This window comes from Ambystoma mexicanum (genome assembly GCF_040938575.1).
Source record: "Ambystoma mexicanum isolate Mex_15411 chromosome 12 unlocalized genomic scaffold, UKY_AmexF1_1 Mex_chr12_unloc.2, whole genome shotgun sequence".
Taxonomy (NCBI): domain Eukaryota; kingdom Metazoa; phylum Chordata; class Amphibia; order Caudata; family Ambystomatidae; genus Ambystoma; species Ambystoma mexicanum.
In genome coordinates, this window is record NW_027182323.1 from 4103960 (window position 1) to 4121126 (window position 17167).

The following is a 17167-nucleotide window of genomic DNA, read 5'->3' on the forward strand; positions in this document are numbered from 1 at the left end:
TAGCAGTGTCCTCCTTGATGACCCACTGGGTCACCCTCAAAGTCCTGAAGAATCAACCCTGGGAGTGGAAGCACACAAGATCCGGCTTGCAAACATAAGTGTAATTTTGAGTAAGAGGAGGTATTATAGATACATCCAGGAAAGTAGGGACTGTGTAATACGAATTGGAAACAATGGTTCCTGTAACAGAGGTGTGGCCTCAGGTGTAAATACTGTGATGAGGAAGAGAAAGATTAGGAGTAATGAAAAGTACTACTAAATAATCCCAGCATTAATTGTGTTTTAATCTTTTCAGTAACTTTTGCTTACATTCCTTAAAATGATCTACATCATTGGCAATGTCTTCTTAACAGCATCACAGAGATCATGTTTGCAATGTATAGAGGACCATTATAGTAGCTGATGGCATGGTGTACACAACTGCAGGTGTTGCTAATGAATTTCTGACAATAATATTTAAAACATCACAAGGAAATTAAGAGAGAAAACCAGGGAAGCACATCATAGTTATTTCTTATGAGAGGTGAAGCAATAATTCTGTGTCTCTGTATTTAAAAGGGAAAATATAATATCTTCCCATTAATAAAACCGCCTCAGGAACAGGGACTTGGAACCTGGACCTTTAGATTAAACTATACAGCTAGAGCCCTAAAAGGATTACCATTTTGGAGGATCCCCACTTCGATAAATGTCTTCGTTTTGCCTCTTATGTTCTCTGCAGAGCTTTGTTTAGCAGGATAGGCTGCTGATTGGATTACAAGCTAATAAATCTCATTCGAGCCTGTTCTGTCCATGTCTCTTCCCACGGGCGCCCTACAGTAACACCAGTAGGGCCGGGGTTTCAGAGTAAAAAAGTGAAAAAACAGTAACATGATTTGCACATTATGTGATTTGCACATGGATGAATACATACTACCAGTAGCACAACATCCTTGACGCATGCCCATTCATCTTTCGTCTCAAGTTGAGAAGGAAATTAACTATTTACTAGCAAACCTGTATCAGGTCCCACTCTGTGGGTTTCGCCTATCATGGCTGTTCTAACAAAGAGTGTGACTAGTCACATACGGGTGTGTGTGTGGACATGAGGCGAGCGGATAAGGTTATTGGAAGACAAAGGCATCCAGGGATGTACCTGATGACATAATAAGTCTACTCAATGGTGTGCAATTCTCCTCAAAGCTCGACCTCAACAAGGGGTATTATCAGATCAAACTGAATTTGCTGTCAAGATACATAACCTTCTCCACACACTTCAGTTTGTTTCTATAAAAACGACTAATCTTAGGCAGCTCACCAGCTTCTGAGATTTTTCAGGAAAGCATTTGCAAGGTTTGCAGACACATTGCGATCTGTTTCAATTACAGTGACGACATCTTGATCTTTGGGTACACACTAGAACAACATGATCGAGCTCTGTCACAAGTGTGTACTGACCCAGTGGCAGTCGGCTTGACACCCTTTGCTGAAAACTGTGCATTGCACAAGACTCACTTGAAGTTCTTTGGGCATATATTAACTCAATAAGGCATGAGGACTGATCTGTAAAAGGTGACAGCCATCTCAAACATTTCGGTCCCCAGGGAGATCAATGATGTCTGTTCTCCTCTGGGCATTGTCAGCTACTGCAGCAGATACATCCAGGGTTTTGCAACTATGAGTACGACACTAAGAGAACTCACTAAGCAGGAGTGTTGCTTTGATGGTCGTCTCAATGTGAAGATGTGTTCCAACAAATGAAACTGGATTTTGCCTCTGCTGAACACGTGGCATACTTTGATCCGTCCATATGTACTGAAGTAACTGTTGATGCCAGTCCTGACGGGCTTGGGGACATACTTGCGCAAACTAAACTTGTGTGGGAGTCGCTGAGATCGGTTGTCGCTACGCAAGTAAGAGTCTCTCTAACATAGAAAGAAGCTACTCTCAACCAGAAAAGGAAGGTATAGCTATGGTATGGGCCTGTGAGCACTTTCACATGTTTGGATTTGGCAAACCAAAAACAATTGTTACGGATCATCAGGCGTTGATGCAGCATATGGGAATCCATGGTGCAACATGCTGCCTCGAAAAGAGCAGTGGAGTCTTTGCTTGCAGGATTATGACTTTAGTATCGATCTCAACCAGAAAAATAATATAATCCTGCTGACTTCATGTCCAAGCAACCCACGGCCAGACCAGGCACAAGTTCTTCCATGGCTGAGGAATATGTCAACTTTCTCACTTAGATGCTAACATCAGGTCATGTATCCAATTGTGTCATTATTTAACATACTCAACATGATGGCATGCTGTGCAATGTGAAATAACTCACAGTGATGGAGCCCTATGTCTCTGGAGGATCATCAAGGCGGAAAAGTATCAGGGCCCAGCCTATGTGCCTTCAAGCAAGTAAAAGATGAACTATCCGTCTCTGCTGAGGGACTTGTAATGATAGACTCACCTGTGGTAATATGCTTTGAACTTCGACAGCAAATTGTTGACCTAGCCCACGAAGGTCATGGGGGGGGAGGTAGTTTCAACGAAGCATCAACTTAAAGATACCAGTTGTTTTCCTGGGTTTGATCCCCTTGTTGTGCGCACTGTGCGTCCAGTTAGCGTTGTCAAAGCACCATGAAGCTGGAGAAACCTGAGTCATTGCAAATGTCTGACCTTCCTGATCATATGTGGAGTGAAGTGGCTATTGAGTTCTTTGGGCTTCTCAAGGACGGGAAGTACCTTCTTTTGCTGATGGATGAATTCACGATTCCCCATCATACAGGTGACTTTGTCTACATCAGTGGCTGCAGTAATCCCTAAACTGGAAAATATCTTTTCTGCTTCCAGGATTCTGAAAGTCCTCAAGCCGGACAATGGGCCTACACTCAGTGGCTAGAATGTGCCCGATTCATGCGCTACATGGGCGTTCACCACAGTAAAATAACACCTCTGTGGTCTCAGGCCAATGGCATGGTTAAGAGGTTCATGGGCAGTCTCAAGAAAGTAATTCAGCAAAATGAGCAGAGGTTCATGTCCCTAAATCATGGTCTGTACAACATGCTGAGAGACTATAGAATCTCACTGAACACTACTACTGGAAAATTCCCAGCAGAGCTGATGCTGGGAAGGGAATTGAGGATGAGCTTACCTCATCTACCGACGAAACAGGAGCAGCTGCATCGAGAAGTGGTGGCAAATGGTCACATTCGGAAAGAAGGCATGAAAGCACATGCTGATCAGAAAAGACATGCCACATGGTCGGTGATACATGCCAGTGATCTACTGCTAGTTTGTCGGAGACAAGAACCAAAGTTGGATGTGTTGTTGCACCTGTGCCTCTGGCAGTGACACCCGTCACAGGATCCATAGTGACAGCGAGAACCCCTGACAGCGGAATCACACAAAATGTGTCCCACTTCAAGAAATATCTCGATGGAGGAGAACAAGTGCATGAATCGCCTGGTGAAGTCGTAACTTTTGGCACAGGAGAAGAGAAGAGTGTAGGGCTGAACATACATTCTCGACCTGTCTGGTCCAGCAAAAGACCTAACTAATTGAGATTTGATTGGGAAGGAGTGATGCAGTCAGAAGACCCTTTATTTCACCCGGAGAAGGTGTTGTGTCCTGGCACTGTTAGAGTTAACGTGACGAGTAGGAACTGCCTACAGCGCAAGCTTCACGGCAAGCCAAACAATAGGTCAAGAGGTGCTTGATGCCCATTAGGGAGAGAAGGAACGTGCGGCTCCAGTTCGCGAGCAGCGTAGAATAAAGAAGGTCCTCTGCACTCCAGCACTGTGTTGTTTCTTTCACCCACCCTGTTCAGGGCCTACACGAAACCCCACACAACAGGACCCACCCCATTGTTCCAGTACAGACACGGCTGCTCTGGAACTCACCTTTTGGTCCAGTAGAGATCCAGCAATCCTTGTCCCACATCGTCTTCATTTCTGGCACCCATTTCTTGTTCCACTAAACGCCAGCTTCCCTGAGACCCACCGCTTGTTACAGTCCAGCAGAGAGCAGAACCACCTTCCTGTGTAGCTGCCCACTAGTCCAGTGGTAGACTGGGGGAAGGGCAAACACTTGTGTGGGGGCATCCAACTTCTTTAAACATTCTAATGAGGCTCTTCTGGTGCAGCTTCAGTTTTACAAACTGTTAACTAGCTTCTTCAAGTATGAAATCACACACTTAAGAACTGCTATAACACTGAGCTGTCTCCTGTCCCCATACTTCCCAACCCTCTCAATTTAGGCGGGAGACTCACGATTTTTCAATTAAAAATATTGGCATTTTTTACTTTCTCCAGACAAAAATAATTAAATCTGCAATGCAATTCTATAGCAAAATTACTTTCAACTGCTTTCTGTGGCATAATCTCCCTCCTATGCCTGTCCCCTGCCCACCAACCCTTCCAATCACTCCCCCGACATACAAGTACTAACACCCCATCATGGTTTCAATTGCCAACAAATGTATGCATACGAATACAGGGGTTAACAATGACACACTGTATTATTAGCTTTTGCAGGGACTTTGTTAACTGTATAGCCCTGTCCTGTCCTGCCAGTGCTCCGTAGGTCAGCCAGGTCAAGACAACATAACCAAACATTTCGGCGTGGGAGGGGCATTTGGGGGAATTTGCAGGGGGGCCAATGCCCAATGGTCTTCGTGCCACTGATTTTAGGAGATCCAGACCACATGAACATTATTCAAATTTTATGAATTGCTGACAACTGATCTTTGCGCCCTCTAGCGGTGATACGGGAAGGGGCATTAGCATAACTAACTGTCTTGCACATCTTGCTGTGATCGACTTTTTGTTAAGCGGAATTCAACTCTCAATATAAATGTGTATTGGTTATTTAAGTACAGCGACTTTTCTGCTTTTTGATTCTGTTTTAAATCGTGTTCCGTATTGCTATAACAAGCCTAGCTTCCATATCATGAAGCAAATGCAGAACAACATAAAAACGTAAAACTTATTTCCCGCGAGCTGAGTTTGACTATAAAACTAAAAAAATATATCTCCAACAATAATGAACACACAAGAGAGAAACCTTAAACACAAGTGATGGCTGAAACCTATCAAGCCTTCTTAGCGCAGTAGGCAGCGCGTCAGTCTCATAATCTGAAGGTCGTGAGTTCGAGCCTCACAGAGGGAATAGGTTTTTACTGTGTTAGAGAATTATAACATTTATCTTTTTTTAACCGCAACTATACCTTTAAACATTGAACTCCTTCGGTGTGTGTCACTGTTATATCACTGCACCTTTCCACTCCTATTCTCCCATTGCTATGTCACATTCATTGCTGTAACAAGCCCTAGCTTTTGATACAGGGGACTGATTACCAGACATTCTGATTCGAATTGGAGAGAGTATGGCTGCTTGTACCTGTCCATAAAGAAAGCATGTGTTTCAGCAGTGGCGGGAAACACCTGTAACGGGGAAAGGGCCACCATGGGGGCGTAGTTTGGAGGAGGGTGCATAGTTCCGGAGGGTGAGGGGGCACGAGGGGGAGAGGGGGGGTTGGATGGATGGGAGGTGAGGCAGAGTTGGCGTTTGAACACCTCTCAATGGAAATGTTCAAAACAATAGTTTAAAAATGGGGCAATTTCTTTTAGTCTGCTTCTTTCCAAACTCCACACTGTACATCAATTCCACTTGAAATCACTTCCATGGCAGTGGTGCACCTAACATACTGTCGGTAATGGAGTGATTTTTAGTACATTAAGGCATCCATAGACACGCTCTACAGTAGAAGCTTACCAGGGTAGCTCAGCAGGTTGAGGGACCGTTGCTGGAATGTTATATATTAAAAACTGATTGCTAATCGTATGACTTTTTGCAATTCCTTTTAAAAAATCAAGTGCTATAAAATGGGCCTCATTACAAGTGTGGCGGTCCAGAAACAAGGGTGCCGGTTACTGGCACCCTTGTTTCCGGAACACCACATTACAAGTCTGTCTACTGGGTTCATTGCGCGCCGCAGCTCTGACCTGCCGGGAGCAGCGACCCAAGTAGGCAGACTTGTCACGGAAGCACCGGAACTGTTAGCAACGGTGCCAGTGCTTCCGTCTCCCCACTCCCATCAAGTCCTATTGGACTCTATGGGAATGGGGAGTTACAAAATCTGGCGCCTGACTTCCTGCACCACCGGGACTTGTAATGAGGACCAATGTGTTTGGCCAGAGCATGGGTTGGGCTGGTTGCTTGCTTATATTCAGAGCTGAGGTGGGGCTATTTCTACCTATAGACCGCCTGGCGCACTCTCACTCTTCAAAGAGGATATATCGACTCTCCACGCGACCAACACTAAACCATCATCAAAAATCGTCATTATGGGGGACTTTAATTTAGGCCTAAACGACCCATCCGATAGCCAAACTACTAATATTGCCAGCACCATACAAGCACAAGGCTTTACCCTCAGAATCCTGAGCCTCACAGACGACAAAGGATGTACGCTGGACTGGCTGGCCGACAAACTGCCTCACCGACATCTGTACCAACACCCCATTCCCATGGTCAGATTACAACATCATCCAAGTCAACATCAGCGCCATATCTAATGCTAACAATACTCCACCGCAATCCACCCTTGCAGCCCAAGCAAGAAACCAGAAGAACATCACACCTGACAATATGCTGCTGCTCCTACGCCCAATCACCTCGCTAATACAGTCTAACTCTAACCCCACCTCATTAGTAACACTCTGTAACCTAACCTTACAAAACGCTGTCAACAAAGTGCCCCCCCTAGGCCTGCGCAAATGAAAACCTCCTGCCCACTCCAACCCTTGGTTCAGAGACAACCTAAAGAACCTTCGCACAGCCAAAAGAACAGCAGAGAGCAAATGGAGAAAAAACAAAAACCATCGATAACAAAAATCTCTTCAACTCACTAGCGTCTGAATACAAGACAGCTACTATCACTGCCAAAAGCAACAAGTTTAATACAAGAATTAAGCATGCTAATTCTGACTCCAAAGAGCTATTCACTATCCTCTGGGAACTCAAATCACCTGCCGCTGCACCAGACTACTGTATCAAAGACCTAACCTGGTGCACTAGCATCCAAAATGCCCTGACAAAGTCGCCTCTCTACATAAGAAAATCAAAGAAAAATCCTCTAAGCTCGCCCAGTCAACTTGCAGCTTGACACACCCCCTCCGCATAACAATCCCATCCCAAAATTTGAATTCACCCCCATCTCCTGAGCTGAAACATTAAAAATTATCAATGGGCTGAAGTCATCAAAATGCCTAGGCGACATATGCCCTGCATCCCTCATTAAAGATTGCGCCGAGAAATTAGCTCCATTCATCACAATGCTAATCAACAATTCCTTCAAGGATTGCAAAGTTCTAGGAAACTTGAGAGAAGCATGGGTGCTCCCATTGCTGAAAAAACCCACTCTAGATCCGAACATCCCAACTAATTATCGACCAATCACAACAGTGCCATTTCTATTAAAGATTCTTGACAGAGTTGTGTACCTTCAAATTAAAAAATTCCTGGAAAATCACAATCTTCTAGGCCTCCGTCAATCAGGCTTCCGCATTGGCCACAGGACCGAAACTGCCCTCCTAGCCTTTAAAATTCAAATGGATCAGATCAAGGACAAAAGAAACCCGGCAATTCTCCTCCTCTTAGACCTGTCCGCTACATTCGACTTGGTTAACCACAATATCCTTTGTCAACACATGGAACATGCAGCCCACTATTCAACCAACGCCAAAAAATTGATCAAATCCTTCCCGGCAGACCACACTACAAGGGTCTTCTCACCAATGGCAGCAGCCAACCGGTACCAGTAACATGTGGCGTACCACAAGAATCTTACGTCTCCCCGACCCTCTATAATGTATTTACGAAGCCACTCGTGGACCTCCTCGATAAACTAGGCGCCACATACAGCAATTATTCTGACGTTACACAGATCCTCATTCCCCTCACAGGCAATTTTGACACCTAAACTAAACTACTAAACGACATTTACCTTACTATTCAAGCATGGATGGCACAACATGAGCTTTGTCTAAATGATGAGATAACCGAGTTACTCCTCATCGGCACCCCTCTAGACTAAATTCACTACATGAAGACTACAAATCATTCAACATCGACAGCAACATCATCACGGTAGCTAAGGAAGTAAAAACACTTGGAGTATACCTGGACTCTTCACTATCCCTCACAGGACAAGGCAACACCATTGCCTCATCAGCAGCCTAAATGGCCAAACTGATACCAGCTAGCAGACCGTTGTTAACTACCGACAACTCGATCACCTTACCTAGAGCGCTCATCTTATCGAGAATTGACTGCTGCAACTCCGTCTTTGCTGGTTCCAACTCACGAAACATCAATAAGCTACAAATAACCCAAAACAATGCAATCAGAGCTGCCCTCAATATCCCCAAAAAAGATCACATATCCACAGCAAGGCGAACCCTTCACTGGTTACCAGTACATGATCGCATCAAGTTCAAAGTCTTATTGCTTACTCATAAATGCCTGTCCAATAAGGCCCCAGCCTATCTTTCCAACCAGGTCACCAAAGCCTAATCTAACAGACCTATCCGTTCTGCCTGTTCACACCACCTCACCATCCCAATATTGCAATTGCAAAAAGCTGGAAGCTGTAGTTTACCAGTAATAGCAGCCAAACAGTGGAACTCTTTGCCCCATGTGCTTAGAGCAGACGTGCCATTCTGGACGTTCCGCAAAAGCATTAAAACCCCAGGATTATCCTGCACACGCTTCTAATCTTGCACTCCGCGTACCTACTCTATGCCAAACTGCTTGCAATCCCCATGCCAGTACCTTAGTATGTGCATATCCCATGTCTACAGTTTACTAACATGTAATGGGATAATCTTGTAATCAATGTATTTAATCCATACCAAACCATGTGCAACTTAATCGTCCAGCAATTCTTGTGGCACTACTGTAACCAACGCCCACAGAAAACGAAACAACTGTAACCATATTCTTAAGCAAGCGCCCAGATGCCTCAGGGCTTTGTGCGCTTTATAAATGTACACATAGATAAATAAATACCTTGTTCTGAAAATCAAAAGCTGCCACCCATGAACCCACAGTTTACTTTCCTAATAACTGCTGTCAGCACAACAGAAGCATTTATTTGTGATTAAGCAGTTTGCCAAGCATATAACATCTTTATAAATATAACATGTGATAAAACACAAAGGAAAGGGCACAACAATTGCAGGGTATTTGTGTGGTAGTCCGACAAAAAAAGAAACACATTTTAAAGAAAACTAGTGAATGCAAGTTGAAGCAGCATTTGTAGTTTGAAAATGACTTCTTTTTTTTCTATGCAAGTGTAAGATGCACATTAGGAAAACAATAGTGTGCCCAGCATGTAAAAACACTGCTTTTAACAGTGAAGGCCCCATTAATTCCTCTGGTGTCCCTTCAGGCCAAAAGAAAGGAAACAGGCTAAGCAAATAGATTGCCTGCAGGCGTGCGAATGAAGGCTGGGGAAAGGAGCACAAAGCAGATATGATCATGGAGCTCCCAGCTTCCCTCGTCGAAGCAGGGGGCTCAGTGAAGCCTTGACAGGGCTGAAGCAAGCTGGGACTGAGATAAGGCATGACATCTGATGCCAGATCTCGGACCCGGAAAGAGCCGGGCCATTGACCATCGTGTTTCAGGCAATATATGGTCTAAACCCCAACCTAGTGTAGATGGCCACAGGAGAGCCCCATCAATAATAGTATTGAAAGCTGAACATATGTTTTCAGAAAATAAGTGCTGAGGTTCTGACCACATGGATGGAGGTCTGCCATCCCAGTGACAAAATCCACTACTGTCATTAAGACATGCTTAGGGCCTCTTGCATGACAAAAGTCTCTGTTAAAAAGGCGAACTGTAGATTCAAGAATGAGCTCCATCTTGGCACCCACTCTAAGACAGCTGCAGTTCTACGTCAAGACTCGGAGGCTTGTATTATCCTTGCTCTCCTTATTTACCACTCGAGCAGCAAAAACCAACAGTTTAAACATTAACAATAGAGCACTTCCTTATGTAAGGACAGTCTTTAAACAACAAACTCAAATGCACCAAGTCCTACCACGTGATCCCATCCTCCAATCCAGGCATGCCTTTGCACGTAAATGCCTGAAAATGTCAATTCTATATCAAGACCGGAGGCTCGGATTATGCTTTCTTTCTTTACTGATAATCCGAGCAGCATACAAAGTATTTCAACAGTAAAAACAAATAAAAGAGAAAACACAACAAAAACTACATTTCCCACAAAATGTTCCACGTGTGTAGTTTGTTCTCATTATGTCCATGAACTCTCAGGTCACATGACTCCCTCCACCAATACTGTCCAACACAGCCCTTAACCTCTGATGACTTCCTGTGTCCTTCCTCTTTCTTTGTCTGTGACCTGCTTAATCTTTAACTTTTCGCCCCAACCGGTAGGCGCTAAAAACCTCCAACATTCAATCCTCAAGATCCTGCATTCTTCCCTTCTGTACCTGCAATGCAAATCAAACCAACATCTTACTAACACTGATTCACGGTGGGTAATCGTAGAATCGTAATCTCATAACATTTACAGTAATCCTTAACATTAAAATATCCTCATACAGTTTAACATTTTACAGAAATTTACATTTCATACACGATTACATGGGTGGGATAATCCTTCGCCTCCTTGTCTTTAATAGAATTTTGACTTTCCATAACGGTAGTATCCTCAAGACCGGAGGCTCGGATTATGCTTGTTCAAAGCTTAACTACCACCAACGTAGACATTCCCTCTATGGGTCTGAAATAGAATTGTTTAAACGTCAACTCATTCGACCAGTCAGCTGCCTTAAGAATATCCTCCAATCTAACCCCTGCATTAAATGCCTTGGATGCCATGGTCCCACTAATGCAATGTGCCCCATGAACTTCTGTATCAATGCCCGCCTGAGTCATGCACCATCTAACCCACCTGGCTAAGGTTGGTCCTGCAACTCCCTTAAATGGCTTCCTCAAAGCTATAAACAACTGAGACACATTCGTGGGTCTAATAGAACTTGTCACCTCCTCGTACCTCTTCAAACACCTGACCGGACATCATTTGGGTTGGGCTGCATATGATACCCTGTCTAAACCTGTCTTCGTCTCCCACTCACTCTAAATGTTACCCCTTCTGGAATAAACAACTTCCTGTCTATGTCCAGGGCCCTGACGCCTGCCACTCTCTTACATGCTATAAGACATAATAAAATCGTCAATTTTGATGACAATGGTTTCCTCGTTAATCTATCCTTTTTCCGGTCATCTAATGAACATGTTCAATACTGAATTCTCATCCCATGTCTGTGTATATCTAGGTAAAGGGGGTTTCTTCATCCTCACCCCTCTGAGGAGTCCACATACTAGGGGATGTTCCCCCACAGCCACATTATCAATCTTCGGGTGCCCTGCTGAAATGGCCGATCCACATGTTTTCACTGTCCTATACGCCAAGCCCTGAGCTGCCAGTGCTGCTAAATAATTCACGATCTGAGTGACATCTGCCCCAATGGGATGTATCTCTCGTGCCACACAGCAGCTAGTCCACCTAGACCATGCCAACCTATATGCTTCCCTGGTACCTGGTGCCCATGCTTCTTCCATAAACCTTGTAGCTTCTCCTGATAGGCCTGGCGTCTGCCAGGCATTCTGAAATTGTCTAAGCTATCAATCTCAACTCTCCTGACAGGTTCAGTGGGTGACACTCTCCCACTGAATTCAGAATCAGTTCCTTGCAAGGGGTCCTTGCAAGACATTTACAGCAGATCCGGAAACCACACCCGACTCCTCCATTCTGGCGTCACCAAAATCAGCGTCGCTTGCTGTCTCCTGGCCTGCGCTATCGTTCTCGGAATCATAGCGAAAGGAGGAAACGCATACACCTTCTCCATACCCCATGCCTGTAAGAAAGCATCCGTCGCTGCCGCTGCTGGATCCGGTCTCCAACTGAAAAACCTCTCCAACTGCCTGTTCAGCCTGGATGCAAAGAAATCCGTATTGCATGGTCCCCTCAACTCCATCAAAGTCTGGAAAATCGACCTGTCCTACTGCCAATCGCTGGCATCCCTCAGATGACTTGAGTGCCAGTCTGCAACAACATTCTGCAACCCTGGAAGATATTCAGCCGTGACGCTGACCTTGTTCCTTAGGCACATGTGCCAGAAGTCTTTCACCATCTCCGCTAACAGTCTGGATCTTGTACCTCTTAACCTGTTTATGTAGCGTACTGCCGCGATGTTGTCCATCTTCAGCAGTTCACAGCAGTTCACCCTGTCCTGGGTCCAACACTTCACTGCAAAGGAACCCGCTAGAAGTTCCAAGCAATTGATGTGGAGGTCTAGTTACTCTCCAGACTTTCTTCCACCTGTCGTCAGTTCTCCACACAAGCTCCCCAGTCCCAGCGGCTGGCATCCGACTCTATGACCAGGTCCGGGTCATAGCCAAATATTGCTCTCCCGTTCAAATCCTCCATGTTGTCCAACCACCACCATAGTTCCGTCCTCGCCTCCATGGAGATTGGCACCTCCTCTTTGTAAGATAACCACTTCCTCGGGTGTTGAATCATGAGTCGTTGCAGTGCCCTGGAATGTAACAGGCCCGGAAAGATCGCTTCCATGGACACTGCAAGTCTCCCCACTAACCTTGCTAATTCTCTGATTGATATTTCCTCTTTCGAAATCGCCAACCCAATCTCCTTCTTGATTGTATTCACCTTGTCCCTAGACAGGCTGAGCGTCCACGACAAACCCCAGGAACTCGATCGCCTGATCAGGAACCAACACCGACATCTCCCAGTTTATCAGGAAACCTAGCACCTCTAACAAACGTGTTGTCTGTTTTGCTTGTTTTATCAACATCTGCTTGTCCTGTCCCATCAGGCAAAAATCATCTAGGTCTATCTTGACCAACCAGTCCTCTGTCTGCAAAACATCCCTGAGCAGATGGATGCCCTCCATCTTGAAATGCCTGTATACCATAAATTCGTTCAGGTTCCTCATATTGATCGAGGGCCCGTGTTTCTTCTTGCCGTTTATCAGGAACATGTTTCTCACAAAACCTTGCCCGGGATCCAGCATCTTTTCGATCGCTCCTTTATTCTCTAACTCTGCGATCTCTCTGTCTACCAGATCTTCCTCCTCTCCTGATAATCTTATGGGCCTCGGTTCTATGCTCTGCAATGGATCCAGCCAAAACTCTAGCTTGAACCCTCAGACTATGTCTCCGAACCATGCATCTCCTGACAACTCCGACCATTTCACTGAATACTGAGCTGTTCTCCCCACTACCAGAGGGGTCCCCCTTGTTCTCTCGTGTGTGAGAGTTTTTGTATTGTTGCTCACCTGTGTCGACCTGTTGGCCTCTGTTGTTTTCACTCCAGCTTCTAACCCTGACCCTTCCTCTCGATTGATATAAGGAGTTGGGTTGGGTCGGCGTGCCTGCTGGTTTTTCCACTCTCCTCTATTTCCGGCGTAGGGCCTGAAGACCGAGGAACGGCTGGCTGAGTGGCCCCTACCTCTGCCAGCCCTGCTGAAAACCTTACTGCCGAACACCCTCTTGAGCGAGGCCTATGCCTTGTCTATCGCTGCATAGGTGCTGGCGAATTTCGTCATCTCCTTGATAAAGGTGTCCCCAAACAGCTTCCCTTTACTGTTGGCGCTAGACTCTGCCATGGCCAACTCTCCCACTTTAGGGTCGATCTTCACCAGGATGGACCTCCTTCTTTCTGTCATAAGTGCTTTGGGTATGATTGGGGCCCATCTCAGGCAAATCCGACTTCCTGCCAGACTGGCTCTCCTTCTCTCAGGGCCCCAGGGCTTTCCCGCCTTCGCGGAAGAGAATCAAGGACAGTGTTGATCAGGGGGAAAACCGCGCCAAGAAGTGCAAGACCTGTGTTACTAACAAAGCCTTGACCAACCCCCCGCCCCTGGGTTCCCTGCCCAAGCGACACGGCAAACACAGTAGATCAAAGAAAAAAGCTGCCATGTTCGGCAAACGGTGCTCCGCGCGGCGACATAGCCTCTGACCTGGAGGAAGAGCAAAAGTGTACCAAGGAAAGTGGCACTTCCGGCTATACCGGAGATGAGGAGTCTGAGGTTTCGTATTTCTCCTCAGATACCGATAGAGTGCAGAGAAAAGCCACAGGCAAATGTAAGAGGGACAGAAGTCCATTGGAGCATTCTAAAGGAGATTTTGACCCTGATCTGCTAGCACACCCAAGGTCAGCCGAATGGGAGCCACCAAAGAAGGTGGCCGCCTACTTGAGTAAGTGACTGAAGACACCACTGTCAAAGGAGACTCGTAGTAAAGTCAGGGCTGAGTGTCCTAGGCCCTTGCTTCCGGACAAGGTGGCAGAAACATTGATTATCGATTTGAAGATGCAGATTATCATGGCAAAGTACACTAAAGACACCCCAAAAGGTAAACACAAGTCATGGTCCTCGTGTCAGGATAAATTACTTGATGCCTTAGGTAGGGTAACCAGATGTCCTGGTTTTCCCGGGACAGTCTGGGGAAATCACCCGGGGTCCTGGGAGTTTTTTTATTTTATAAACTCCATCTGGAGTTTCGGCTACGGTCCCTTTTTTTGTCGGGACCCGACTTTGAAATCCCGAAATCGGGTCCCGGTGCAACTCATTTAGCGCGAATGGGGCGTGAAATGCTGTTCATGCTCCCATTTCCTCCCCCTGCCCCTCCCCGGTGCTCTCCTCCAATGAGAGGAGTGTGCATGTTAGCACACCCCTTCCCTAGCGGCCCCCGCAACAAACCAGCGACATAGAATTAGGTTGTGTATTTACTTTAGTCCTACTTCTATTTCGATAGCCCGTCCGGTTTAAAAAAAAAGAAATCTGGTCGCCCTAGCCTTAGGACCACTGGCTAAGATTATGGAGATGGCGCAGGAGGCCAAGTGAATGAAGAGTGAAGTGGACCCACAGGCCTTAGCAGGTTCGGCACTGAGAGCATCATGCTTAATTGTGAATGCCAAATACGCTCTGGCAGGCGAGAGACGCTGATCGATCCTGGTGAAGATCGACCCAAAATTAAGGTAATTAACATCCTCAGAGGTGGTCACCTCGGCGAAAGGATGCATTTATTCAGAGATGCTTTTATCAAAGATGTTACAAAATTCATGCAAACCTTCGGCGCTTTGGTTAAAGCACAGGTATCCCTATGAATAGTCTTTGCCCCTAGAGTTTTTTTGCTTGGCCGGCAGAGGAGGAGGTTGTTCCACCAGCCGTGCAGGAGGAAGAACCTCATACACAGGATCCTGGTGTACACAGTATAACAGAAGACTGAATCCCTTCTTCCCCACCAGGGGGAGAGGCAGAGGCCGCGGTCGGAGAGGTGCCAATGGAGCTCAGAGCAATGACACATATGAGAGCGCAAGCCCCGGCAGCAAACACTGGGGGCGCGCTACCAGCGATAAGCGTCAGGTTTTCCACACGCTTGAAAGCATGGCAAGAGATCACCAGGGATGCCTGGGTATTGACGACAGCTCAGGGTTTCCAATTCAATTTTTACGCAGAGCCCGAACAGACAGAGCTCCCCAGGCCATTGATACTCTCCAGGCAAGAACAAGATCTTAGAAATATATCAAAACCTCTAAAGTAAGAAGCCATCAGACAGGTCGTCTATGAAGCAGAAGGTTTTGTGAGCAACCTCTTCTTGGTGAAGAGGAAAGAGAAAGTAAGGCCGGTCATAAATCTCAGAACACTCAATGGTTTTCTTGTTTACTGGCATTTAAAGATGGAGGGCATCCACCTGTTGCAGGATATTCTGCAAGCAGGAGACTGGCTGGCATGCAGACACATATCTAGCGATCCCTGTTCATGAGCCGCAGCAGCGTTTCCTCCAGTTTCTTTGGAACAGGCAGAGATGGCAGTTCACGTGTCTCCCATTTGGACTGTCCTTACGCCTTGGTGTTTCACCAAGTTATTAAAGCCTGTGGTGACAAAGTTGCGTCAGCGTGGATTGAGGCTGATAGTCTATTAAGACGACATCTACATTATGGCGCAAGACAATCAACTGCTGTGAGAACAGGTGGCAGAGACAACAAAACTACTGGAGCGGTTGGGGTTCTTAGTGAATTGGGAGAAATCTCAAAAAATGTCCACCCAAAAGATGGAATTTCTGGGGTGTACCATTGATTCAGTGCACGGGACATTGCGCTTCCTGTTATCAAAGATCAATGATATCAGAAAGGAGATTGAGGTGATTCTCAGCAAAGGTCCAGTGTCTCTAAGGGATAGAAGGGAGGCTTTCGTCCTCCATCCAAGCAATTTTCCCTGTTTCTCTTCACTACAGAGCACTGCAATGGCGAAAAAAGCAACACCTGCAGCAAGGTTTCTCGTACGAACACAAAGTCCAGGTGTGGAAGGAGGCGAGGACAGAATTGCAGTGGTGGATGCAACACATGGAGGCCTGGAACAGGAAGGCCATATTTGGTTCCCTGCTAGAACTGATTATAGATTCGGACACAAGCCGCAAGGGATGGCGAGCCTGCTGTGGGTGTCACAACCCCATCAAGGTCACAAAGCAGACACACCAGAACACAAGGCATATCCCCCCATGACAGTGTAGGGAGAAGCTGGACATACAGGGTGGCTGGCTGGCGGAGGATTTGGTGGGAGCTGTCTTGACCCACACAAACATGGCTGCCAAGACAGAACCTACTATCGAACTTAAGGTGGCCCCCGGCAGGTCCGTAGATCTGACATCCCAGGTGGTCTAGTGTTAACAGGGTGCGGCCCAAGGCTATAAAACCACAATCCCGGGCCACACCCTGCGCTTAGCATTTCTCCTGCTACCTACTAGGGCAGTGTAATGCTTACCGCTCCTGTATTCCACGTGCACAGACACTTAAGCCTACCGGTGCACACCTAGACTTATCCTCAGCCATACTTACCAGCGAGGTCAGCATAAGAGTTCTGCTTTACGTCTCTGTTTTGAATTTCACTTGGAACCACAGCTCGGACTCACCTGCAGCCGTATATTCTCGCAGACTTCGCCGTAAGAGTTCTGCTTCCAGCTTCTGTCCTGATACGCATTTGGGACCATTGCCGAGCGAGGCCCGCAGCAACCGCAGCTTCTGAAACGAGAAAAGAAACAGTAAGAGACTGAATTTAACGGTCAAAACCCACCC

General features: G+C 46.3%; 1 non-coding gene across 1 annotated transcript; it reads left to right on the plus strand.

Moving 5' to 3' along the window:
- Positions 1-5069: 5069 nt before the first annotated feature.
- Positions 5070-5142, plus strand: TRNAM-CAU (transfer RNA methionine (anticodon CAU)). The gene has a single exon. It is a non-coding gene; the product is annotated as a tRNA-Met (tRNA).
- Positions 5143-17167: the final 12025 nt, after the last annotated feature.